This window comes from Nothobranchius furzeri, chromosome 10 (genome assembly GCF_043380555.1).
Source record: "Nothobranchius furzeri strain GRZ-AD chromosome 10, NfurGRZ-RIMD1, whole genome shotgun sequence".
NCBI classification, from domain to species: domain Eukaryota; kingdom Metazoa; phylum Chordata; class Actinopteri; order Cyprinodontiformes; family Nothobranchiidae; genus Nothobranchius; species Nothobranchius furzeri.
The window spans coordinates 43,880,174-43,908,118 of NC_091750.1; the positions used below are offsets into that span (position 1 = coordinate 43,880,174).

The window sequence follows — 27,945 nt, forward strand, 5'->3', positions numbered from 1 at the left end:
AGCCTTACTGAATTTCAGCGTTTCCATAGGCATCAAGATTGCAATTAGTAAAGACTGCCTCTGAAAGTACTTCTCACCACTAAACTTCACTCACCCTACATTAAAGACAGGATAGATGCTTTCAGATCATATTCATCAAAAACGTTTGAAAAAAGAACTTTGTGCAACATTTTAGAACTCATCAGAGTACTGTGAGTCTGATTTCATGACCAACTTCTTTTTCTGGTTGGAGTTAGCCAAAATACCTCTGAAACTTCCATTTACCTCCACACTTTCAATACAGCTGCATCATGTGACCCTGGTGAGCGTAATCTGCTGTGTATTGGATGCAATTACATCATGAAATTAGCATTTCATTACTTTTTTCACAGGCAAGAAAAAATTGCCAACATTATTTTGAGCAATTCAATTCAAGTTTATTTATATAGCGCCAAATCATGACAAGAGTCGTCTCAAGGCACTTCACACAGTAAACATTCCAATACAGGTCAGTTCATTAAGCCAATCAGTAAAAAAGTTTGCTATATAAGGAACCCAGAAGGTTGCATCAACCACATATCGCTGACCATATATGAAATATAAAGGCAACATTTATGCAAAACTCCCCTTTTGCATCTTTTGTGCTGCCATGTGGCTCTCTACTGCCTTTATAAACACTTAAAACATGAATGAAAAAAACATCCTTCCATTTTCAGTGTTTGGTTTTAGAAAAAAATCTGACCAGAAAGCCCCAGACTTTTTTGAAGAGTCACAGAATGCCGTGCTTGCTCTATGACCATGTAAGCACCAAAACTACCAAAAGAAAGAGTAGACTCACTTCTTACCTCAGGGAGAATCAGAGCATTTCTAGCTTTATCCGTTCTTTAACAATCCGTTGTCGAAATGTGAGCAATGGACGCTTTTACGGTTAGCACCTGTTTTTTTTCCCACAGCAGTGTCCCAAAACGATCTCCTAAATTATGGATTTTCTGTTTCCTAATCATGTGACGTGAGACACTAGGGATGCACCGGTATCGATACCAATACCAATGCCAATACCAGTATCGGTATCGGTAAAAGTTAACCGATACCTGGAACCGACGCCTCGTTAGCCATCCGTCTTCATCACTACCGCATCTCTGCCTTCTCAGCAGCACCTACTAGTGGTGCATTTTTCAAAATTGAAATGTGGGTGGACTAAGACTCCGAGACAGGGTTGACAATCACTTTAAAATGACAACTCATTTACTGCCATTGACGACTAAAGTTAAGTGTCTAAAACAAGCAGTTTTATTTGTGACATCACAAAAGATGCATAAAACTCTTCTCACCTCGCCAGGCTAGAGGAGCAGCAGCTCTACTCCAAGCCCCTCCTGCATATCAGTGCTGAGTAGTGGATTGCATGATTAGAAAAGATGGGCACCTTGTGTCACCTTCACATCTGGGCCACCTCAGACCTGAACAAGTATAGTATATTTCACATCTGGGTAAGGCAGTCTGCTTTGGGCTTAACTGACCCAATGCACCCTCTGCCGACTGATTAGCCAGCTCAAATTCATGCCTACCATTAGGAGGAGCCTCTGACTGGTCAAGAGAATCAGCCAGCAGGGGGTTCCAGAGAGGAGCGATTCATTGACTACGTTTACATGCAGCCAATATCCGGGTTATGATCGGGTCAAGGTCGGTATTCGGGTTTCTGAGTTTATCAGAATAACCCGTTTACAAGCATAAATAGAAAGAGTTACCCCTAACTTTCATAACCCAATTTAAATGCGGACGTTGGGGTAGCGTCAGGACGTATAGACTACGTCAAGACGCAATATGCGTCATTTCCGGTTCTTCTTGTTCCGGTATCCGTGAAAACAACAACATGTTTCCCAGTTTGGAAGAGATAGCGACCGCGTTTGTTTGCGCTTTAGTGCTGGTATTGACCCACCAGCAGCTCTTACCGCGACTCGCCATGTTGCTCCCAACTTGTTGTTTACTTCCGGTGTTCTGGCGCATACGTCTTGCTACTCAAAAGACCAAGATTCCTTGCGAACAGAGCGTGTGCAGAACACACGCTTTGATGGGGATATCCCGATATGCGTTTACACGACCAAACATTCGGGTTAGAAAAGGGTTACCCCAGGTGTAGTAACCGGGTTTTTAAAAACCCGGTTATGAGCATAGCCGGGTTTTTGGCGGTGTTTACATGAACCTGCGGAACCGGGTTATTGTGAATATTTGGCTTTTAAAAGGGTTACTGGCTGCATGTAAACGCACTCAGTGTCATTCTGGTTACTGTGGAGTAAACATCGTCCCTGACTGAACCAGTCTCTGTCTCTCTCCGAGTCGTGCACGCACGCGCACGCATGCGTGCACACACAAACACACACACACACACAGACAATGCTGCCTATGTTTGAGCTGCCTCCTGCAAGAACAGACACAGCAGTCTGGATGCAAGATCAGAGTCAGTGTTTCCAAGAGCAACACTGCTCATGGCCACCTTTGCTTACTAAAGGAACCATCACGGACTTCTCAGTGTGTGTTTTTTGCCACACCCACTTGTTCAGACATTTCCGCGTTCCTGGGAAGTGCGTGTGAACAAAACCTACCAGTTCAGGTCCCAGAATGACGCCACCCGGACCGGACCTGAGCAGATGTGAAAGTGGCATTATATAGTTCTATCAGGCTGGTCACCCCTGATTTAAAAGCTCAGGAATCCTTCGCCGGTGTTCTAGGTTCATTACCTGATTAGATTGAGACACTTTGAGACTAGATTATTGAACATTTTTACAATATTATAATTGTCTGACATGTTGAACGTGGGCTTTTCATCAGCTGCAAGCCATAATAATCACAATTATAACAAAGACTGAAATATCTGGTTTCGCATTGAATGAGTGTATTTCATGAATTCGTTTCCCCTTTAATGTTCTGTCCATCACCATCATCTGCTTATCCGGGTTAAGTCACGAGGGCAGTCAAAGTTTCAAACAGAAGTTTCTTAAATTTCAGATGTTTTGTAAACAGGTAACGTTTTACTTCAGTTTAGATTTCCACAAATCTTGTTGTGACAAAACGTATATGCATTTACTACATCCTATTCATGTGTTTTTATCCATCCATCCATCCATCCATCCATCCACGTAAGTCTGATCTTATCAAGAGAGGTATATCTAGAGAGAATTTTCATTTCACACAGATAAAAATCTCATTTCAGCAAGACCCGGTGCGTTTGTGTGTTGAAAAAAAGGAGGTTGGTCACTGAGAAAAACGGGCTTTCTAGTCAGTTAGCTGACAGACAATTCAGGCAGCCCTTTCATTTACAGACAAAAAGCCAGTTTTGCTGACTCACTGCAGAACAATGATTTCACATGTTAGGGGTTTTAAATCCCCACGGAGGCCAACCTAAGTATTAGTCAGGCTGCGTTTACCCTTAAGATGAATCTGAGACATATTCCATTAAACTGAGTTCATTTCCCAGTAAAAGTTGCTTTATTCAAACACAAAACTGTAGTCAGAACGTCTTGGTTGGAGTTTAGATTTGTTTGAACGGACTGAAGAAAGAAGCAGGGAAAACTGAACGTTGCTTTGTTGATTTTTTCCAATAAAAACTAAATCAACAAAGACCAGGAAGAAGCAGCTGACCTTGAATCTTATCCTGAAGCTGATGATGTCAACACTTGAACACAGCTGGATAATAAACACCATCTAGATAACCAACAGGCTAGAATCAGACAAAGCACCGACAGCCTTCCACCAGGTGAGAATATTTAGGATTATCAGGAAAGATGAAAGAATGTGAGACGATGTGGATCCAAACATGAGCATTTATCTACACTATTAGATTTCCTCTGACTAAACCTCCCTTTGTATGTAATCAGTTATTTTAAATCATCTTCCTACACGAACAATACCTTTGTTATTCTCCATTTATCTGTTGTTAAAATGAACTAAATGAGACTTCCACTGTTTTATGTCACAGTTGAGATGAGACGAGTTTAAAGATGGATCATTAAGCAGCATTATGGGCTCGACACACGGGAGGCGACATCGCCTCTCCATTCATTTTCAACGAGACATGCACGACAAAGCGATAATCGCGGGTCTCCCTCCTAAGCGAAATGCGAAAAATGTGAGTGTGAAATGTAGCGCTCGTGCACGTGTCGTGTACAGGCGACCCAGCAGCCCGATCCCAGAAAGTTGAAATATTTTCAACTTTTCATCGCTGTCGTTCAGACGAGGACCAATCAATGGAGGTTTCATTCACTGACCAATGAGCGGACAGGATGCTCCGTACATCTCCGAGCAAACATGGAGAAGAAGTTGATACTTGCTGTGACGGATTTCCCAGAACTGTACAATATTTTTACCAAAGTATATAGAGATATTCACAAAAAGGCCACGGCATGGGAAATTGTTGGTGCCATAATTAACACATCAGGTGAGTTTTTTATATAGTAAAATCAGAAGTAAGATTTCACAAAACTCTAGCAACACCTTGTGAAACATCATATCGACTGCTTTTTTTACTCTCAACCGCTTAAATAACCTTAATTCCTTCCAACCTGACACAGCCAATCAGTACAACGGAAGATTCGATTTCGCCATGGAACAGAACACGTCGACGGCTTTGCCGCTGGCTGCTGCCGCGGGTCACGTCCCGTGTGTCAGGTAATAAAAGCGTGAGCAACGAATTTTGCTGATCGCGGTCGTTTGTCGCCTCCCGTGTGTCGAGCCCATTATTTATAAAACAGTGACAAATGACTGTTTTGATCATACCTGAGAAAAACAAACAATCCGACTGATTCGTGCTGACCAGCTGTTTACCGGCCAACATGAGTGTAGTCACTGGTGGAAAGGTCCTGTTTACTATCAACTGCTGCCATGTTGTTTTCTCCTCCATTCAGACAGTGCTCTCCTGCACTAAGAAAAACGTGCACGAGTTCTGTTGTTGGTTACTGAGGGCACTGGAACGATTCTGCTAACAGAATTCCTCATTTGAGGAATAGTCTGTGTACTTTACACTGAAATACACCCAGCATTATACAAAACAGAGATCTCATCTTTCAGCCAGGACCACAACGCTTCAAGTCATGAGCTGAAGTTAAAGTAAGTCTCAGGGCAAAATGTACAAATGTGGGGACAAACTAGGAGTGATGTGTCACTTTGACAGCTGTACATCATAGCATAGGTGAAACGTGCAAAAATGTTCTGCAGAATTCCCACACACACAAAGAGACTTCGGCAAAACGGAGTGGAAAAATCCTGTACTCTTTGGAGGTGCACAGCTGAGGGTAGTGGAGGGAGACAGCTGATGGATCACAGAAACATGAGCAGGTTTAAAGGCTGTTTCTGTCTGGACCCTTTTACACGTGACACACTGTAAAAGCCAGAAAGCTGTAATATGTTTAATAAGGGAATGTAACGATACGTTTAGTTGATCATTTCTGTTTGTTCTGTAATCTAGACTTTACTAACTTGGTGATTTTTGATAACTGCTGATCCTAACGTTATTATTACCAGTAGGGATGCACGGATGTGAATGTTTTAGCCGATTTTAATGCTGCTGCTCTTATGGCCAATAGCTGATGTTTACTGGTATAAATGGTATATACATTTTGTGTATGATGTGGTGTTATAGCTACATGAAGGAATGGTGGACACCACACTGTCTATCTCAGACATCATTAGTGTGGGCAGACCTGAGCCAGGCCTAAATACGTCACATCACACAGAGCAGGCTGCTGCAGCACAGGTATGACAACCCCAAAAATGTAACCTTACAACACAATTTCCATGATTCCATCCAGATTTTCCACTAGTAATGCACGGTATAACTGGTATACGGCTGATATGATCTAAATTTTGCCACTGGTACAGATTTTGACTCTAGCGGCCAACCGGGATTACGCATACATTTTGTCAAACAGCACCAGCTTTGGATGAAAACAGCAGCTGCGACTGCAGCGTGGATGAGGAAGTGCTTGTGGAGACAATTGGAAAACGTTGGTTATACAGACCTGGTTTGGGTTTAAGGAGTTTGAGTCATCACCAGTAAATCTTTGTCAGGCACTTTCACCAGATATAATCTGCCACTGAAGAGTGAAATAGGTCTGGTTTTATCTGGCAGATAATAAAACAATAACATTTTAAAAACATTTTTATAAGACATAAACAAATGATCAAATAAATTAACAACAATGAAGCTTCAGATAGCAGCCTTTGGGTGGCAAATATGATTAAATAATCTGTGTGGTGTGACTACATAACTCTGGTCCAGATATATCGCTCTGTTGTTTACTCCACATATCTGCAGTCAGGTCACGGGGTCAGCAGCCTAAGCAGAGAGGCCCAGATTTCCCTCACCCCAGCCACTTGGTCCCTTCAGCGTGTCCTGTGTCTTCCCTTGGGTCTTCTACCGGTTGGAGGTGCCCAGAAAACCTCACCAGGGAGGCATCCAGGAGACCAGATGCCCGAGCCACCTCAACTAGTGGAGGAGTAGTGGATCTACCCCGAGCCCCTCAAGAATGACTGAGCTTCTCACCCTATTTCTAAGGGAGAGCCCAGCCACCCAGCGGAGAAAACTCATTTCAGCCGCTTGTATGCACAATCTCATTCTTTCAGTCACTATCCAAAGCCTGTGACCATAGATAAGGGTAAGAACGTAGATTGACTGGTAAATCGAGAGCTTCGCCATGATCTTGTCCCTGACCTGAAGAAAGCATCTCAATTCCAAACCTTGAAGGTAGTCTGCTCAGCCGTTGCAGGAAAGGTTAAAGAATATAATCAGCATAAGTTTATGTTCTGCCTGGCATTGTGTCTGGGGACTGACCTAGAACAGTGATCTTCTTGATGCTGATAAAATTATCACAACACAGTACTTAGATAAGGGTGAAATCCTTCTTACATATAATGATGCATCTATAGTGGGTCGGACAAGGTCACTAACAACGTCACACATCTACACCATTTGTGGACACATTTGGCCAATAAGCACTTTGCATTTCATTGTTAACCCTCCCACTGTCCTACTGGGTGACCCCGCCTGGACAGTTGACCGTTGAGCAGGATTGATGGTTTATCCCTTGAGGTCCACGTGGCAGGGGTGAGGAGTAAGCACCACCTCACCTGAAAACCTTTATAGAATGTAAATATGCCTTCAATAATTTAAATAATTTGTGTGTGATTTATATATGTGGAATGTCACCTCTCTGGTGGGGAAGGAGCCTGAGTTGGTGTGTGAGGTTGAGAGGTTCCGACTAGATATAGTCGGACTCACCTCAACGCATGGCTCTGTCTCTGGCAGAGTTTCCTTGAGAGTGTAGGACTTTCTACCACTCTGGAGTTGCTCCCAATGAGAGGCGCCGAGCAGGGGAGGGCATACTAGTTGCCCCCCATCTTGGTGGCTGTACGTTGGGGATCACTCCGGTGAATGAGAGGGTAGCCTCCCTCCGCCAGCATGTGGGGAGGCCCAAACATATTGTGAGGGTCTGCTGGGAACGTCTGGCAGAGTCTCCTGTCAGCAGGAGCTTTTAACTCCCACCTCCAACAGAACTTCCAAAATGTTACGGGGAAGGTGGGGTCATTGAGTCCGAATGGGCCTTGTTCCGTGCCTCCATAGTTGAGGTGGCCGACCAGAGCTGTGGACGCAGGGTGTTGGTGCCTGTCGTGACGGCAACCTCCTAACCCGCTGGTGGACAGTGGCGGTTAAGGATGCTGTCCACATGGATTCTTCATATCAAATATCGATATCAAATAAGATTTCCTTCTTTTTGGTTTAAAAGCAGATGGCATAAACTCGAGGGATTTTGTGATCTCGCGAGTAAAGAGAGGAGGAGGATGGCAGAGAAGCAGCTCCATGGCCGAGATCCTCTGTGTGCACTGGACCAATGCAAACGTCGCAAGTAAACTGTTCTGCTGCCGTTCCGCTCAGCTGATGCTTCCAGTGTGAAGTAAAGGTTACTCTTCTGATTATCAAAAGGTGCAGGCAGGCGGATGACTCTCATATTGGTGGTAGGTAGCGTCCCTCCTGTTTTTGTCTTCAGTCATATACATTTTAATTTTATTTATAGGACACGTCTTTGACTGCATCCCTTTGTCCCTGAATGGAATTCCAAAACAAATATTCTAACATTACAGAGTGGCCTATAGTGTCCATTATCTTCTGTTGGCTGTTACTTAGCAACCAGCTCGACTTCCTGCTGATATCACGGTTTCTTTACCAATCCGTAGCATTCAAGTTAGAAAAAGAAAATATGGGTTTACCTAAGCTGAACACTGATTAATCACGACAGATGAACTTTAATAGTGTCACTTAGAACAATTCTCCATCTTGTATTGCGTCATTTTATCCTGATTAGATTCACTTTTGAAACAACAGGGTTTCCCCCAGATAATGAGTTAAGCCTGGCGGATTCGGCCGTCGGGGTGGAGGGTCGTGCGCTCCGTCCCGCAGCGCTCCTCCGTGAGAGCGGGGGCGGGGTGGTTGCACACGTTCCGCTGCTGTTTCTCAACAGTATCAGCTGATGGAGGGCTCTAGTTTCACTGCGCCGTTGGTGTCAGTGGACACGGTAGGGTCGGGGAGGGGGGCGAGGCATGACGCTTAGCCTGGAGGGCCGCCAGGCTTATAAAGCGCTGGGAGAAACCCTGAAACAGAATTAGGCCTAGTCCACACGTAGCCGGGTTTTTTTTTAAACGAATATCCGCCCCTCCAAAAACTTGCATCCACACCACCTCATTTTAAAAATAAACTGTCCACACGTACCCGGATAAATACGTTGTTAAGGACATGCCAGACCTGTAGGCGGCAGTACTTCCCCCGTTCTTAACCTCGTCCTTCGTCTGTGGTGTTCCGTAAGGAGCAGTAATTCCGCTTGCAAAAACAAACAAGCAAAAAGAGCTTGGACGATTGATAAAGCGAGCGCAGCTCTGAGGGCATCCATGCTGTCGGCTAGTGCAAACACAGGTCGCACACGTGATGTCAGCATTTTTTTGTCACGGAAAGTGACGTTGCGGACCTTAAAACTCCGGTTTTGTCTGTCCACACGCAGACACCCAAAACGGAGAAAACGCAGATCTTCACTTTGGCCGGAGTTTTTAAAAAGATCCGTTTTCGTGTGAAAAAACTCCGTTTTCATGTGGATGACAGGCCGAAACGTAGAAAAATATCTACGTTTTGGCAGATCCCCGGCTACGTGTGGACAGGGCCTTAATTAGAGCAGCAGGACACCATGACGCCCCTGGGCTTCATGCAGTCTCCATCAACTCATGAAGACATTTAAAATACAGTGAAAGTATAACAGGAACTTTGAAATCAACTAAGGCTTTTAAAAAAAGTGTTTTTCCTTGAAAACCTGAAACTGGACCATGCCTAGGTCATTAGGTGCGTGTTATTTCAAGGGTAAAGACGTGAAATGTTAAGCACACCACCAGTTTAAGCAAGATCATAAGTCGCACTCCACAAAATTTCTATTGCATGTGTGAAAAAGAGTCTCACCCTGGAGACCACCTACTAGGTTACACATTGACCACATGTTCATCATCGCACAGGGTTTCCCCCAGCGCTTTGCTTGGTCACCCACCAAACAAAAGGTGGTCCCCCTCCTTTAACTTTTAGGGCAAACTGACAGTAAAACAAGCACTTTACAACAACGTTCTTATTTAGACAAGATGTTTGGTTTGAACAGATAAACGACTGACAGAAGTCCTGCTACAACATGGCAGCTGAGCTTGACCCTAACACAACCTGACAAAAGTCTTAACCATCAACCTAATTAGTGGACTGGGGGTACTAGAAAGTAGGTCTTCTATGAACACACACGTGTCCCACAACTCAAATTAGATTTGGAGGTTTGATCAGGAGCCCTGGGGCTTTACAGCACAGCTACCAGCCAGGCAGGAGCACTACCCAGTACCTACACAAATATGTTATCATCCTTATTATTGAAAACTGTAAATGCAGCGCATATGCTGGACTGAAGTGAACTATACAGTAACCAACACTAAGGCTGCAGATGCAGACGTTTATAATGTTGGCCTGTTTTAAACAGGCTGTCTATGATGAAGAGGTATCGTGTTCCCTCTGCTGCAGAACATGTCTTTATCTAGAGTTGTTTTTTAAAGACAGTCTGATAAAGTGCATCTGATTCTACGAGACAGAGACACAAGGTGTACCTGTGTGCAATAATCAGAGTCATGACTGAGGTCCTCCTGACTAACACACAATATTAGAATAAAATGCATTTTATGATAAAATAAAAAGGTCGCTGACTGAGCAATCAAGAAACTAATATTTTTAAAACATAAAACACTTTCTTCGTGTTAAATCTTAACATACTTCATTTGATATAACAGACATTCATCTGGTAAATAAACTAACTTTAATATCTTTTATCTTTACGCTAAAGCAGACCCTCAGAGCTGCTGATGGTCCCTGATTGCTGACGTGTGGACCAGCCGTGCTACAGAGGCGTACCTTGGTGTGTCCTGCTATTTCCTGAGTTAAGATTGGAAGATGAAGCGCTTCAACCTTGCCACCATGCCTCTTGTGAACACAAGTTTTTTTTGTTTTAGGTGCCGACCTCCATGTGGTTGTTGCATTTGTATCAACAGGTTTCAAAGTTAATGAAAAGTTGTTTGATAAGCTATCATCTTGTCTTTATTATTAGGTGGCCCATAGCTGACCACACCTTACACTTGAGGATAATGATGAGAATATTAGAGCATCCTGGTGCAACAAGTTAAACTTTTAAGAATGACACGATTAATCCTAGGGTTGTCACTGTAACCGGTGTAGCGGTAAACCCCGGGAAAAAAAGTTGACAATAATCATAACCGTCTTGTTTTTAAAAATATATATCATCTCGGTGGATTACCGTGGCTGCGGTGTAGGTGCGGTGACCCTTACCAGCCACCGTATCATCTGCTGAAGTTGCCGGCGGCACACGCGCACTTTGTTGTTTACAACCAAAACTTTCTTGAAGCTAAAGCTGAAATAATGGCCAAAGGAGGAGACGGCAGCTCTCAGGACATTTATTATCCCTCAAAGAAGACAAAGTCAGAAGTATGGACATATGAAGAATGCCGAGGGACATTTGATAGAAGATGGCTATCCTGTTTGCAGCAAACGCAGAAAAAGTGTCTGTGAAAGGCAGCAACGCTTTTAATCTCATGACTCATCTGCGTGACCATCACCCACAACTCTACAGTCAACGCAAGGCAAGTTAGCGTTAGCGCTTTAATACCGAAAACCATGATAATTTTGGTCACAATGACCGTGAGGTTAAATTTTCACACCGTGACAACCCTATAATCGACTATTAAAATAATCGTTTGTGGCAGCCCTAAACATGTGTGATGTTTCTTCACATCTATCTGCTAGAAAGTGGACAACAAGGTTTATGTTACAAAGGTCAGCTCCTTGGCCTGGGCTCTGGACATTCTAGCTGTGCACGCGCTCTCTCTCTCTCTCTCTCTCTCACACACACACACACACACACACACACACACACACACACACACACACACACACACACACACACACACACACCAGTATTAATTATGGATAGCAGTGAAGTCATCCCGTCATGGCTGAAAGCTGAAACGCTGACGCTGTTTGGTATTGAAGAAGGAACACAATACTTTAATTCATGTCAAACAGGAAGAAGGACAAAAGCTAATTTCAGATCTCTTGAATCCTGTGAAGCTCTTTATCATCACACTAAACAACTTTAGAGTCATTTTCCTTGAAAACCAGAAATAAATTCCTAATTGTTTACTAAAAAATCTGTCTGCAAGAGAGGAATTAGAGAAAAGTCTTCTCAGAACAATTTTAATACATTTTTCAGCAATTTTTATGATTCTTCATCTAAATTGGTCAGGTTTCAGGAAGCTGTAATGAAACTGCATAGAGATGGTTCTGAAATCTGCGGCTCTGGAGCCACATATGGCTCTTCTGCCCTTCTGAGGTGGCTCCTGGTCATTTCTAACATTAATTTAGGGCTGGGCAATAAATGAAAATGCATCATTATTGAAATTTCTGACTCTTATCAAGAACATTTTTCCAGTGTCAATAAATCTGATAATATAAAAAGAGAAGATGTGTGCAGGTTGGCAACGTTCATGCCACTTTAAGAGGCTGTACCACCTTGAGTCACGTAAAAATGTGACTCAAGGTGATATGTGTGACAGCCCCATCTAGTGGACAACTTTTGCTTCGGTGCATATCTGTAGTTATCGTCCATGTATCGTTATCGAGGTGAAATCCTCGTGATATTGGTTTTAGACCATATCGCCATACATGAATATAAATATTTCTGTTCAAAAGGACAATAGGAATCTGTAGTTGGAGCAGCTACAATGTCCACATGTGACCACTATGCGCATGTAATTAACATAGCAGAATCATGGCATCAGTGACATGAGAAGTTGTGGGAAGTCAGTCTAACAGAGTTGTTATTATGGAGCTTTAGCTTTTACTAAACGGGTCTTTATTATAAATGATATCTTTGTTAGCATTTATGCTACGTTCTGATAATGTGTGGCTGCCAGGCAATTTACTTTTTCTTACATATCTGAGGCAAATTGCTGTAAAAGTCGAAGCCGCTCATCTGGAAAAAAATAGATTTAGAAAACAACTTCACATCAAGAGAGGCTGCATCACAGCTGTAGGACCAAATGAGGCTTAATATACCTCTGGAAGAATGCTCCATGTAGCTCTGACAGCTTCCAGGAGTGCCCCGTGAAAACACTCGATTGAATTTCTTCTCTTTCTGGCTAAACAGCAAGAGGAACTTTTAGCAACACGGCTTGCTTCGAGTCTTCTGGAGTAGTTTCACACCACTTGCTGCCAACAAAATCCTGAATGAGATCTTAGTGTTGCAGATCTGATCTCATTATCCTCTGTCGGGCCTTTGTGGGAATACCCAGACTACATGCTAATCAGTGCTTGTGTCAATGCCAGGATTGTTTATGGTGGAATGGAATGTGGTTTGGGAATGTCACAGCATCTTTGCAGGTCTGTGACTGTGATTCCAGAGCAGAAGGCAAGGTGAATTTATAGTCCTTCTGCAGGACAGCAGCGTAAACTTCATTCATGAACATTCAGATAAAATAATAACAAATCTTTTACTTCAGATCCACAATGGGACCAGTCTAGGAATGTGAGAGGCTGTTGTGGACGAACGTTGGGTCATATCTAGACGGGTCCGCTCAGGTTTTTTGGTGTTGATCATCAATAGTGATCACATGGACTCGTCACAAGTTTTTTATGTAGTTATGAGTGCTACAGACACATGATCTGAGGAAAAAGGACAATAGCATCCCCTTCATTCAGACAGAAACATAGTTTTACTTTTTCTAGAGATTATTTTAATCCTTGTTATGTTTAGTTTAGATCACACGTGTCAGACACAAGGCCGCGGAGCATTTTTATGTGGCCCGCGAGATAAATATTAAAAATATATCAAAACTGACCCGCTGGCCGATTTTACCACAAAGACTACAACTCCCATGATGCTTTGCGGCGTTAGCGCGGAGCTGAAGCGCTCCCTCTTTTGTGTTTTTCCAGTGTCTGCAGCCGGTGTCTGCGCTGCAGACGTTGAAGGCCAGAAACGGAGATTTTAACCACTCAGTAATGCTTTCAAACTGAAAGAGAAAATTTTCCAACTAACTTCCAGACAGAGCTAATATAACTCCAGTGAGCAGCGACACGCTCAAATCAGCATGACTCTGTGGCTGCTGTAGTTTTTATTTTTCCTCCCCGACACACAACAACGTGGTCAAGCTGCTCAGACATGTTCAGCAGCACAAACCTATGTGAGCACCTGTTGTCGTCTAATGTTGTCATTATTATGATGAAGATGAACAAAACAACAGGAGTCTCCTCCTCAGCTCAGATCAGCCTCATGATGCAGGTTTCTGGCTGGAACAGGTGAGCATCACAGTAAACAGGTGGAGCAAACTGAGCTTTAAATATGTTGGTTTTATGCTCTTTTTCTGCTACAAAACATGAAAGTTAACAGGTGAGATGTTGCATTTTCAATTAAAATAAAATGTTATTTTTATTTTGTTGTTGGCCCGTGAGAAAAGATTTAACCTACAGTAAACAGGAAGTGGAAACAGATGAGTAGAATAGAAAATCCCTTTATTGTTCGTCAGTGGGGAAAGCTAGATGTCACAGCAGCGATGACACTTATTACAGGAGAAAAAAAGGAGAATAAAAAATAAGAAAAATGAATAAACAACAAGAAAACATAAATCCTGAATAGATTTTAGAAATGCTGAATATACCATAAGTAATGAATACCACTGATGCGTTTTATTTAACATCGACTTGTTCGTGTGTCATTTGGTTATTCCACATTCAGTGTTAACGCAAAAATAAGTTTGTTTCCAAATTTAAAGGTTCAAAATTGCACATATGTTGATAAAGAAAATGTTCTAATTTACAGTCACTTTTTCAAAAAAATATTAAGTTTGGCCCTCGACTTCGTCCCAGATTTTCATTAAGGCCCCAGTGTGAATTAGAGTTTGAAATGACACCCCTGAGTTAGATCTTTACTAGGGATGGACATTGAATAGGGACGTCACGTTAACCGGTGTAACGGTAAACCCCTGTAAAATTGTTGACGATAAAAATAACCATCTTGTTTTTTTAAAAATATATTATGTCGGTGGATTATCGTGGCCGCGGTGACCCTTACCAGCCACCGTCTCATCTGCTGAAGTTGCCACACATTTGCACTTTGTAGCGTACAACCAAAACTTTCTTGAAGCTAAAGCTGGAAAGTTGGATATTTGAAGAATGCCAATAGAAGAAGACTGCTATCCTGTTTGCAGCACATGCAGGGAAAAGTGTCTGTGAAAGGCAGCAACACATCTGCATGACCATCACCCACAATGCTACAGTCAACGCAAGACAAGTTAACATTTAGCTGAAATGCATGATGTGAGGGTCTGGGTTAAAGTTAAAGTCCCAAACTCATCGTCACACACTGGTGAAATTCATCTCCGCATTTGACCCATCTCCATGGAGGGTAGCGGTGAGCTGCAGCTGTGGCTGCGCTCGGGAACCATTTGGTGGTTTAACCCCCCGATCCAACCCCATAAAGCTAAGTGTCAAGCAGGGAGGCATTGGGTCCCATTTTTTAAGTCTATGGCATGACCCAACTGGGAATTGAACCTCCATTTCTCAGTCCCAGCGCAGACACTCTACCACTAGGCCGCTGAGTTGGTTTTGAGGGAGAATGCAACGAGTCGCCCTCTAGTGCAGCGGCAGCACCCACTGCCAACATATAAACTGTGTCGCTGACACTCCAAATTGAAATGATGCTACGCATTACTGGGCTCCCAGGGGGCAGATAAGCGTTGGTCTCTCTAAGCATTGTTATGAATTTAACAACAATTACTGCCTGATGACATTTTCCCAAATCTGCATAGCTCACACAAACTGAGGCCAACATTTTCCTGATATAGAGGGCTCATTTAGTTGTTTGAAAATGTAACCGGTAAAAAACAAATGCAATAATACTGAAAACCATGCTAATTTTGGTCACAATAACCACGAGGTACAATTTTCGCACCGCAATGACCCTAGAACCAAATTTGGTTTATGCCGCTTAAATATTTGCATTTACAGTGTCGTGTTTGGAAATTTATGTATAACCCACATTGTTGTGCTTCAAGCTTGCAGCAGGCTGGATTACAGGAATAATGTGTTTAAGAGCTGTTGGGTGTAATCTATAGAGACAGACGCTCCACGAAACACCGAGGTGCATCTGAAACCAGCTCTATGGTTTTAAATCCAAACATGTCAGAAAAATGTCATCAAGACTTGGCCAAATTATGTCCCATTTAGGAAGAATGGCATTTGATTTATTTTCACAAAACTATCCCAGTGTGTCATTTAATCACGCTAATTCTAAATCAGCTGTTCTTTCTCAACTCAGCATATAAAATAACTGGAAGTGCCATGCCATCAGCATGGGAATGAAAACTCCAAATTACACTTTCCGGTGACAAACTTTAAGATAGGAGGAAACAATGCTTCAGCATAGCTTCAATTTCAGCTGTCAACAAATTACAAGACCGCCTCTAAAACGGATTATTATTGTGTTAAGTGAGTCTAGTCAGCAGTCACACAGTATTGTCACCAGGAGTCAGAGGAATATTCATTTGCTGTAAAGCCCTCCTGGTTAAACCGTCATATCAGGTTTCAGGAGGAACAAAGCAACCACAGAGCTATCAGGGACCAGGAACAGGTTGGTCCACTCTGCACGGCTCCCAGCCGGGCGCTTCACCAACAGAGAAACAGCCACTGGCCTGCTTCAACAGGTGAGTGAAAGTATGACGCAGGTAACTGGATCAGAAGGTAAATAGAGCTCCGACACGAGGAGAATCTAGGTGAAGTTACACAGATAGAAGAAGAAATGATGGTTTAAGTAGCACCTCTCAAGATGCCTCAGAAGAACAAAACAAACAAAAAAAAGATTTTAAAAGGTCGTAATAAAAATGGAGAAAAGGAAACTTTGTGAAGAAAAAAAAAGAACAAGAAAAACAAAATCATAGGATCCTGAGAAAGAGCTGAATGAGGAGAGGGTAGTAATGAAGAATCAGCAGGAGGTCACAACAAAGCCAGCTTGAACAGGTGAGTCTTCAGCTGCTTTTTAAAGGAGACCCCTGAGTCCACTGATCGGGACGAGAGAGGTCCAGAGTCTGGGGACCACAGCAGCAGATGATCTGTCACCTCTGGTCTTCAGCCTGGTGCTGCACAACAGTAGGCTTTGGGAATCAGCTTGAATCTCAATCATCATTCAGCTGTAGAAGGTTCCCAGTCATCCAGGTTCATAGTCTAAGCAAGTGTGCAACAGCTGCAGCTTAAATGCCTCAAATGCAGGTGACTGTTTTCCCTCACGCACACACACACATGCACGCACGCACGCACACACACACACACACACACACACCTGCACGGTGAGGCTCTCTCCTACCGCTGTGACTTGTGGCATAGACAGAAACCTAATGATAAAGTGTGTCACCAATCATAGTGCAGCCGGACATGTGTAGCTGCTGTAGTAGTCGTTTATTGTTAAACAGGTCTGTGTACTAACTACACATGTTGGACATAATAAAGTAGCCATTGTTTATTTTGTGGTTTAACTAATTCCACCTAGGGATGGGTACCTCTGACATTTGAATCGATACAGTATTCACGGTACCTACAAATCGATATCAGTACTTAACGGTACCAATTTTCGATACTTTTTAGTGTTTAATAATTATTTAAATCACTTTTTTAATTATATATATATTAATTTCGCAATATAGAACCATATTTGAAAAATATCATGATAAATAGCATACTACTGTTTGTATTTTATCATTGTAGTGTTGTACTACATTTTTCATTATGAAAACCTTTAACTGTTTCTAAATGATGCAAAAACAAATCCAGCTCCATGTACTCCTAATCCTCTTCTATGCCCTCTGGAATAACTGATGAGACCAGGTATTATAATCTACAACTGAAACTAAAGCAAACTTCGATACCTACAAGAGTTTGTATTTTAATATTGTGGTGTTTCACAAACTAAACCAGCTCCATGTACTCCTTTTCCTCTCCTTTCCCTTCTGGACCAACTGTGCGATGGTGGGTCCTTGTAGTTTATAAACCGCAGATTACACTGAAGCAAACATCTTTGCTGTGAACTAAATTTACTGTGTGTCTTTATTCCTTTAGCTGTTCATTTTCAAACTGTTTCTTTTTCTTACTCAGATGTTGGAATTTCCAAGGAGAACACGAATGCACCATTAGCTATGTAAGCAAAAACTAAACTATCAAGCTAACGTTATCTTATACAGTTTATCTTGCTGCTGGAGCAGATTAAGATGCCTCATACTCAGATCGTTGTAGCTGGTTTCATCATCACCCAGTAGCCCATCTCATTTAGTGAAGCGAAGCCAAACTTTAGAGCATGTTCGCTATCTTCTAGTCAGAATTTCGGCGTTCCGAGGAGAAAGCGAACGCACCGTTAGCTGAACAGAAGCTAACATATCAAGCTAACATTATATTAAACATTTTCTTTACCTACCGAAGCAGATGAAGAAGGTGATGTCTCACTTAGATCGTTGTTGCTGGTTTCGTCGTCACCCAGTTACCCATCCCATTTAGTGAAATGGACCCAAACTTCGGAGCGCTTCCTCTCTGCCGTGCTGCTCTGTTTACAGCTCACCCACAGCGACTGATGACACTACACTCTTGCGCCGGTGCGCGGCACGGGTACCGAAACAAGGCACAGTTTCATATGATGTGATTCGGTACTCAGTCAGTACTATGGAAATCGGTCAGTGCCTTAAAAAGTACCAAATTCGGTACCCATCCCCAATTCCACCATTAACAAAAATAGTTTTTCCTGGTCTAAATGATCTGTAGCAGTGGTTATGGAGGCAGCAGGACAGAACTGGGTCACTCCAGCCGGAACAAATCGAAGAGCTTGTTCCCAGTGAGGGGCTATAGCACAGAACTAGTCAATATGTGGATGGATCCCAACAATCTGTATATTTTTCCACATTATACATTACAGGATCTTCAGCAGCCTGCAACTGAAGGCCCTGACGTGAGGCAAGAACTTGGGAAGACATGGTACAAAGGGTGCTGCAGCAAACATGGCCTCACATTGAACTCAAACTCTCTGGTACACAGCGGAGCGTCTAAACAAGCCCAAACCATCAACCACCCACCTCCATGCTGACATCTGGTAGGAGCTGTTTAGGTTTAAGTGATTATTTTTCAACTATATCTGCAGGTCTCCACCGACCTTTGTTGATCAGTAAAATGTATTTCTGATGGTAATGTCGGTTGCTCAAACTCTCAAAGTAAAACCCCAGAAAATGTGATGGGGTGTACTTACGTCTTCCCCCTGAGGGTGTGTACATGCTTCATTGTTTGTTGTAGGACTGCCTGGTTAAGTAAGGATTATGGTCTTCCATGCATGCCTCATTACACTGTAAACCAATCCACAGAGGTTAGCTGGAGAGGACCATGGGAACTGTGGATCACATAACCACTGAGGGAGCGAGGCGCTTTCAGAAACTCCCTGGTGGATGAACCCTCATTTGGCATTCAACACTTCATTCAGTTTTAAAAGATAATGCTGTCTCCTAATGTGCTATAAATGGTAAATGGCCTGTTTTTGTATCGCACCTTCTTAGGGTTCTGCAACACCCCAAGGCGCTTCACAACACAATCCACTCATTCACACACACATTTATATGCTGGTGATGATGAGCTATGATGTAGCCACAGCTGCTCTGGCACTGACAGAGGTGAGGCTGACGAGCACAGGTGCCACCGGTCCCTCCGACCTCCACCAGCAGGCAAAGTGAGTTAAGTGTCTTGCCCAAGGACACAACAGCAGCATTCTCTAGTTGGAGCTGGGATCAAACCTGCAACCTTCCGATCACTGGACAACCCTATCTACCTCTTGAGTTGATAATTTATTCTGGATAAAGGGAGAAAATCTTCCCTAGCAACTAGTCATCAACGATGTGGTGGACGCAGACAGCAAACTAAACTCACACAGTTTAACACAACGCATTCATCTAGGCGTGAACTAAATGCCCCCCCCAGCTCACCACCCTAACCTCTGTAGGACCGGCCCTGGAACAGCACCGAGACAAGCATAAAATATTTAATAAACATGAGCACGCGCACGGGCACGAGAGGGAATAGGACACGTCGATCCGGTTTTATTTGACAACAGGCTTAAACTGTCCAACTTTAGGGGACAAAGGGGCGCTAACGGGATCATTGAGTCACTCGCTAGGGAGATGTTATTTTGGTTCAAAACACACACACACACACACACGCACGCACGTGCTCTGTGTTAACATCAGCTTCCACGATGATTCTCCGGTAAAAGGCTACAGGAAGCCATGAACGTACCTCTAGCCAGCTGTCTCCGGTTTGCGCTGCGGTCGCTGACCACCGTCGGCTGGGGAGATGGATGTTTAGCTTTTGCTGTCTCCGTCTGGCGCTTCACTGCCGTTTAATTCCATCATCATCATCATCATCATCATCACAGCTCCGCGAGATTAAAATACGACAGACACCGAGGCGCTGAGGCAATTTCACGGCCGGTGTCCAAAGCGAAGCGGCTGCTTTCACTGAGTTCTGCGGAGCCTGAACAAAAAGCGGCTCCCCCGGGACAGCAGCACCGAGCAAGCCCCGCTGCCAGTCGGTTAGGAAGGAAAAGTCAGGAATGCTGCGTGCGCCGCCTCGTCCTCATGTCCCAGGCAGAAGTAGGACAGCGTCCCGCCTTTCCCGGAGTCTCCCAGGGGTGGTTCCAGGAGAAAGCTAGTCCAGAAGTGTGGGGCTTAGCGGAGAGCACACCTCGGGGTGGGTACGGGGACCGGAACAGAGGAGCTGCGCTATCTCCGTGCTGCATTCATGGACACGTGGGAAAAGTCGGAAACGAGAAAATCACAGAATGGGCGCAGCCAGGTGCTCTTGGGAAATCCAGGGCACAACTTACATTAAACATTAAACATACTGTTATTAAAGTGGATTATGTCATGAATCCGTATCCATATTTACATATTACAGTTATAGAACAGTTACTGAACGAAAACTACTAAGCAACTAAAGAATCAAACTGATTTTAACTTTATAGATGTTCCTAAATAACATTTGATTATTGATATCAGCTTTTTATTGAAGCTTGTTACCTTCTTCCATTTGTGTAATGTTCATAAAACCAGGAACATCCTGAGCCAAGTCCATGCAGAGTAGATAAACTAGCCTGTACATTTACTTCCCGACTTGATTATTGCAATTCACTATTATAATGATGATCATCAGACTCTCTTGAGCTCCGTTTCCAACAACATGTTCTAGGAACAGCTAAGATACTGTAGAACCCTCAAGCTCCCAGGCCTCTGGTAGAGGACCCGAGCTTGGAAGGAAGAGACCGATGCGTGAGTGTATCAGTCAGTGTTGGTTAAGTAAGTTTTAGAAAACACACGTGTGTGTGTGTGTGTGTGTGTGTGTGTGTGTGTGTGTGTGTGTGTGTGTGTGTGTGTGTGTGTGTGTGTGTGTGTGTGTGTGTGTGTGTGTGTGTGTGTGTGTGTGTGTGTGTGTGTGTGTGTGTTTAAAACATACCTTCCCAACACTGACTGATCGGGACATCCCTAATGAAAACATGTTCAAACATTTTGACTTGATTGTTCAAAGACGCTGGTGGCATAACTTGTCATTTTGATGATACTGACACTTTCATTGACTTAAATACTTGCTTTTGAAGAATAAATGATCCATTTTGATTAAGGTACTTGCTTTTGAATCATGAACTGGCCGTTTTGAGCTACTGACTTGCTTTTGTGCAGCTGGCCTTTCATTTAGAGAAAGTAACGTTTTGCAGTTTGCACTAATTGTTTTGAGAAAAGCTTTAACAGTGGCGCAAACTTTAAGACCGACTGCACCAAAGCACAGAGAAAAACTGTATTCATTGAACATAATTAAATATGATAAAAGCCTGCCCCCTAGTGGCAGCATAGAACGGATGACTCATTTGTAAACCAGTGAGTCTGACTGTCAGACTGAACACAGATTCTCTCTGTGACTTTGTCACTTTCTCAGATTTATAAACTGTCCTTTCAAAACCTCTGTATCATTTCATCAGTAATGCCCTTATTCTGGATTGACAGTCAAACTTCTAACCTTAATTTCGGTCTTGAACAAACAGTGTCAGGCTGAGTTGTATGAAAACGTTTGGCCTGGCAAAGATGTTGAACATGTGAGCATACAGAACTTGCATAACTATGTGACTCAATATAAGGAACAAAGTAGAATTCAGCTGCTGTTATTTATTTGTTGGTGGTGTTTATAGAAACTGAATACATCTGCAGGGCTTCAGATCCAGGGCTGTCACGTTGAAGGGTAAGGAGGTGGTTAGGACCCAAGATGTAGATACCCCAGATGACACAAGGCAGGAGCGTTTTAAAAAGTAAATCCTTTTATTAGGACGATGAACAAAAAATCCAATAAAAAGGGCAGGAAGCCAAAAACAAAAGTCCTGAACAACAGGAGACCGAAAGCTCACTTAGAGCACAAAACCTGGAGACAAGGCACAAAGCTCACAAAGAGCACAAAACAACGCTGACACAAACAATGGATCGACAAGACACTGAGACAAAGACAGGGCTTATATACACTGGGGCATGATGGGCTGCAGGTGTGTGGAGAGAGAACCAGGTGAAAGCAATTAACTAATCAGGGAGGAAACTAACATGACCTAAGAGTAAAACCTAAAGACAAGAAAAGCAACCACATAACTAATATACTAAGGGGAAGGAAAACTACAAACACCGGTGGGAAAAAACACACTAAAGTGACTAATAAAATGAAAAACTGAAACTATAAAAATTGCAGAGGGGTGACTGGGGAAGACTAAAGGAACACAGGACCTGGGAGAGATATCTGGAGGACGGAAGATCAAGGGACACATGAGGAACACAAAGAGACACATAAGGGGGATTCTTAGGGGGAAATGGAGCACACAAGGAGATACATGATGGAGACGCAGACACAGACCATGACAGGGGCAGAGTTATATACCTCAGACCGACCCGCTTTAGATCCAGACCTGTTTTTCTATCATGTGTTCTTTACACCAATCAGAACATTCTGTAATGTTCACAGACATCCAAACTTTATGAAATAAAATCAAATGGTTAATATTTCCTTTTCATTAAAAGATTATTATCGGTGAACACTAATTTTATATATGATGTTGTCCAGCTTAAGCAGACATCTGTTTGTTTCTAACAGAGTTGAGCTGTGGGAGAAAATATTCAGGCTTATTAATCTTATTTTCTATCATATGTGGGTTTATTCACTTAACACTATTATTATAAATAACAGGTCGCCACAGTCTGGGCATAGAACGTGTTTCTAGAAACTGAAGCTTTTTGGCAGCAGCTCACCTGCTCCACTGACAGGAGAAACTCTCATCAGCAGCAGGTGATCTACAGAGGGTCATGCCTGAACACCGGCCCGGAAAAACAAAAAGACGACACCACCGACCTCGGAATGATCAGCCCACCGCGACTTTCCCCAGCTGGGTCCTGGTTCCAACCGCCGTCCCGTTAGACAGGAGCTGTCCACCACATTAACTCATGTAGTGACACCAGAGCTTGGCTCTGTTGGTGATCATTAGTGCGAGTAGATTCTGCCAGTGCACTCCTGGGCAGCTGTGGCTACACTGTAGCTCATCGCCACCACGGTGTGGATGTGTGTGTATCTGTGTGGGTGAATCACTGTGTGTTGTAAAGTGCTTTGAGGGGTTCTAGGACTGTAGAAGGCTCCATATCAAATACAGGCCTTTTACTATTACCATTTACAACCATTTACAGTGATGTAAAAAGTTTGCGCACCCCAGAAAATTTTCTGGATTTTCCTTTTGAAATCATTGGTTGTTTATGTCAGCAATTTATGTTAAATATATAATTTAATGAAATAAAGTTTATAGGATTTACAGAAGGTGTGCAGTAATTAGGCATGTGCATAAATTAGGACACCCAAAAGAAAAATCACATAAATATTTATTAGATCCTCCTTTTGGAGAAATAACAGCCTCTAAACGTAACCATACATGCAAATGGTCACAATGAATAGGCGAGGCAAGGCAGCTTTATTTATTGAGCACATTTCAAACAAATTGCTCCTCCTTGAACCGTCACCTTATCGTGGTGGAGGAGTTTGAGTGCCCTAATGATCCTAGGAGCTATGTTGTCTGGGGCACTTAGTGCCCCTGGTAGGGTCTCCCATGACAAATTGGTCTTAGGTGAAGGGTGAGACAAAGAACGGTTCGAAGGATCTTTCATGGCGGTTAAAATGAAGAGTCGGAGTACCCGGCCCGGAGGGTTACCGGGGTCCCACCCTGGAGCCAGGCCTGGGGTTGGGGCCCGTGAGTGAGCGCCTGGTGGCCGGGCTTTCGCCCATGGGGCCCGGCCGGGCCCAGCCCGAACCGGATACATGGGCTCGTCCAACTGTGGACCCACCACCCGCAGGAGGAACATGAAGGGTCCGGTGCAATGCGAATCGGGTGGCAGACCAAGGCGGGAGCCTTGGCGGTCCAATCCCCGGACAAGAAAACTAGTTTTTGGGACATGGAACGTCACCTCGCTGGCGGGGAAGGAGCCGGAGCTTGTGGCAGAGGTTGAGCGGTACCGGCTAGATATAGTCGGACTCACCTCGACACATTGCATTGGCTCTGGAACCCGAGACCTGGAGAGGGGTTGGACACTCTACTTTGCTGGAGTTGCTCCGGGTGAGAGGCGGAGGGCTGGGGTTGGCTTTTTGTTAGCTCCGAGACTCTCTGCCTGTGTGTTGGGGTTTACCCCGGGGGACAAGAGGGTAGCTTCCTTGCGCCTTCGGGTCGGGGAACGGGTCCTGACTGTTGTTTGTGCTTATGGGCCAAATATCAGTTCAGAGTACCCACCCTTTTTGGAGTCCCTGGGACGAGTGCTAGATAGTGCTCCATCAGGGGACTCCATTGTCCTGCTGGGGGACTTCAATGCTCACGTGGGCAATGACAGCTTGACCTGGAGGGGTGTGATTGGGAGGAACGGCCCACCTAATCTGAACTCGAGCGGTGTTTTGTTATTGGACTTCTGTGCAAGCCGCAGTTTGGCCATAACGAACACCATGTTCGAACATAAGGATGCCCACCGGTACACTTGGTACCAGGGCAGCCTAGGTCACAGGTCGATGATAGATTTTGTAGTCGTATCATCTGACCTGCGGCCGTATGTTTTGGACACCCGAGTGAAGAGAGGGGCGGAGCTGTCAACTGATCACCACCTGGTGGTGAGTTGGATCAGATGGCAAGGGAACATGCCGCGTAGACCTGGCAGACCCAAACGCATAGTGAGGGTCTGCTGGGAACGCCTGGCAGAAGAACCTGTCAAGACGGTCTTCAACTCCCACCTCCGGCAGAGCTTTGACCACGTCCCGAGAGCAGTGGGGGACATTGAGTCCGAGTGGGCCTTGTTCCACTCTGCGATTGTCGAGGCGGCTGTTGCTAGCTGTGGCCGTAAGGTGGCCGGTGCCAGTCGTGGTGGCAACCCCCGTACCCGCTGGTGGACACCAGAGGTTCGGGGAGCCGTCAGGCTGAAGAAGGAGGCCTACAGGGCGTGGCTGGTCTGTGGGTCTCCGGAGGCAGCAGACAGGTACCGGATAGCCAAGCGGGGTGCAGCAGTGGCAGTTGCCGAGGCAAAATCTCGGGCGTGGGAGGAGTTTGGTGAGGCCATGGAGAAAGACTATCGATCGGCTCCAAAGAGGTTCTGGCAAACTGTCCGGCGCCTCAGGAGAGGAAGGCAGCAACTCGCTCACACTGTTTACAGTGGGGATGGGGAGCTGCTGACGTCAACTGAGGCTATAGTCGGACGGTGGAAGGAATACTTTGAGGAGCTCCTCAATCCCACCAATGCGCATTCCGAGGAGGAACCAGAGCTGGGAGGCCTGGGGATGGACTGTCCGATCTCGGGGGCAGAAGTTGCTGAGGTAGTCAAACAACTACACAGCGGCGGAGCCCCGGGGGCGGATGAGGTTCGTCCTGGGTATCTCAAGGCTATGGATGTTGTAGGGCTGTCATGGTTGACACGTCTCTACAACATTGCGTGGTCATCGGGGGCAGTTCCTAGGGAGTGGCAGACCGGGGTGGTGGTCCCCATCTTTAAGAAGGGTGACCTGAGGGTGTGTTCCAACTATAGGGGGATCACACTCCTCAGCCTCCCTGGAAAGGTCTACGCCAAGGTACTGGAGAGGAGGGTCCGATCGATAGTTGAATCTCAGATAGAGGAGGAGCAATGTGGTTTTCGTCCTGGCCGTGGAACTGTGGACCAGCTCTATACCCTTGCAAGGGTGATGGAGGGGGCATGGGAGTTTGCCCAACCAATCCACATGTGTTTTGTGGATTTGGAGAAGGCTTATGACCGTGTCCCCAGGGGCACCCTGTGGGGGACGCTCCAGGAGTATGGGGTGGGTGGCTTTCTGTTAAGGGCCATTCAGTCCCTTTACCAGAGGAGCGTGAGTTTGGTCCGCATAGCCGGTAGTAAGTCGGACCTGTTCCCAGTGAGGGTTGGACTCCGCCAGGGCTGCCCTTTGTCACCGGTTCTGTTCATCACTTTTATGGACAGAATTTCTAGACGCAGCCGTGGTGTGGAGTGTGTCGAGTTTGGTGGCAGGAGAATCTCGTCTCTGCTTTTTGCGGATGATGTGGTCCTCCTAGCTTCATCCAGCTCTGACCTTCAGCTCTTGCTGGGTAGGTTCGCGGCCGAATGTGAAGCGGCTGGGATGAGGATCAGCACCTCCAAATCTGAGACCATGGTTCTCGACCGGAAAAGGGTGGCTTGCCACCTCCGGGTCGGGGGAGAGGTCCTACCTCAAGTGGAGGAGTTTAAGTATCTCGGGGTCTTGTTCACGAGTGAGGGTAGGAGGGATCGGGAGATCGACAGGCGGATTGGTTCGGCGTCTGCAGTGATGCGGACGCTGAGCCGATCTGTCGTGGGGAAGAGGGAGCTGAGCCAGAAAGCCAGGCTCTCGATTTACCGGTCGATCTACGTCCCAATCCTCACCTATGGTCATGAGCTTTGGGTAATGACCGAAAGAACGAGATCGCGGATACAAGCGGCCGAAATGAGTTTCCTCCGTAGGGTGGCCGGGCTCAGCCTTAGAGATAGGGTGAGGAGCTCGGACATTCGGGAGGGACTCGGAGTAGAACCGCTGCTCCTCCGGATCGAAAGGAGCCAGTTGAGGTGGTTTGGGCATCTGGTCAGGATGCCTCCTGGACGCCTCCCCGGGGAGGTGTTTCGGGCATGTCCTGCCGGCAGAAGGCCCCCGGGTCGACCCAGGACACGTTGGAGAGGTTACATCTTCAATCTGGTCCGGGAACGCCTTGGGGTCCTGCCGGAGGAGCTGGTGGACAAGGCCGGGGAGAGGACGGCCTGGAGCTCCCTAGTTGGGATGCTGCCCCCGCGACCCAGACCCGGATAAGCGGAGGAAGACGAGACGAGACGAGACGAGACATTTCAAACAGAGGCAATTCTATGTGCTCTACAATTATCAGGACATGATGTGAAAACAACATAAAAACACAAATTAAAATGCACACAAATGGAATTACAGTTTGGAGCCAAAGGAGAAAGAATACCTTTTCTCATGTATCGAATTAACATGTGTATGTAGGTCAAGGGTCAATGAGTGTACAAAACAAATTTTCTGTTCCAATAATTAGTGCTACAGGTTTTCAAATCAATAAATTGACAAGGGTGTCCTAATTTATGCACTGGACTAATTTTATTTAAGTATTTCTAGCACACTTTTCTGGAACTACTCAACAGTTTTGACAAATCCGAGTCTGGTTTTCGTAAAAAGCATTTAACAGAAACAGCTTTGCTTAAAGTTTCCAGTGACATCATGATGGCTGCAGACAATGGGGAATTCACAGAGTTAGTATTGTTAGATCTTTCTGCAGCTTTTGACACCGTTGATGACAGCACCTTAATTAACAGACTTGGTGACTCGGTGGAGATCTCTGGAACTGTTCTAGACTGGTTTAGATCGTACCTTTCTTACAGAAGTTACTGTGTCTGTATAAACCATCCATCGACATATAAATGTGTCTCAGTCCCAAAGCAAAGTGACCAGTAGGGGGCAGAGGGACTTCACATCAGCCCACGGTTGGTGTTAATCCGAGTGTCCGCTTCCACTCAACTTCTCTCAAGAGGGTTTTGGAAATTAAACTGCAGATATTTTGTGGCATCATTTAGTACTAAATAAATACTCAATCACAGTTGAAACAACGTCTATATTTATGTTTATTCATTGTTAAGTGTGGGGAATCCTGTACGTGTTCTAAGTGAAAACCAGTTCAGTGCTGATGTAATGATGGTGTTAGTGTGTTTCCTGCTTTATCT

General features: G+C 44.7%; 1 protein-coding gene across 5 annotated transcripts in view; it reads right to left on the minus strand.

Annotated features, from left to right (window-relative positions):
* arhgap32b (Rho GTPase activating protein 32b) overlaps window positions 1-20,125 on the minus strand; it is a 90,159-nt gene extending 70,034 nt beyond the window's left edge. For all 5 annotated transcript variants that reach the window (XM_070555666.1, XM_070555665.1, XM_070555662.1 and 2 more), the window contains exon 1: window positions 19,913-20,125. The gene's annotated coding sequence lies outside the window, so the exon portion shown is untranslated. The remainder of the gene's footprint in view (window positions 1-19,912) is intronic.
* Between the last annotated feature and the right edge of the window lie 7,820 nt (window positions 20,126-27,945).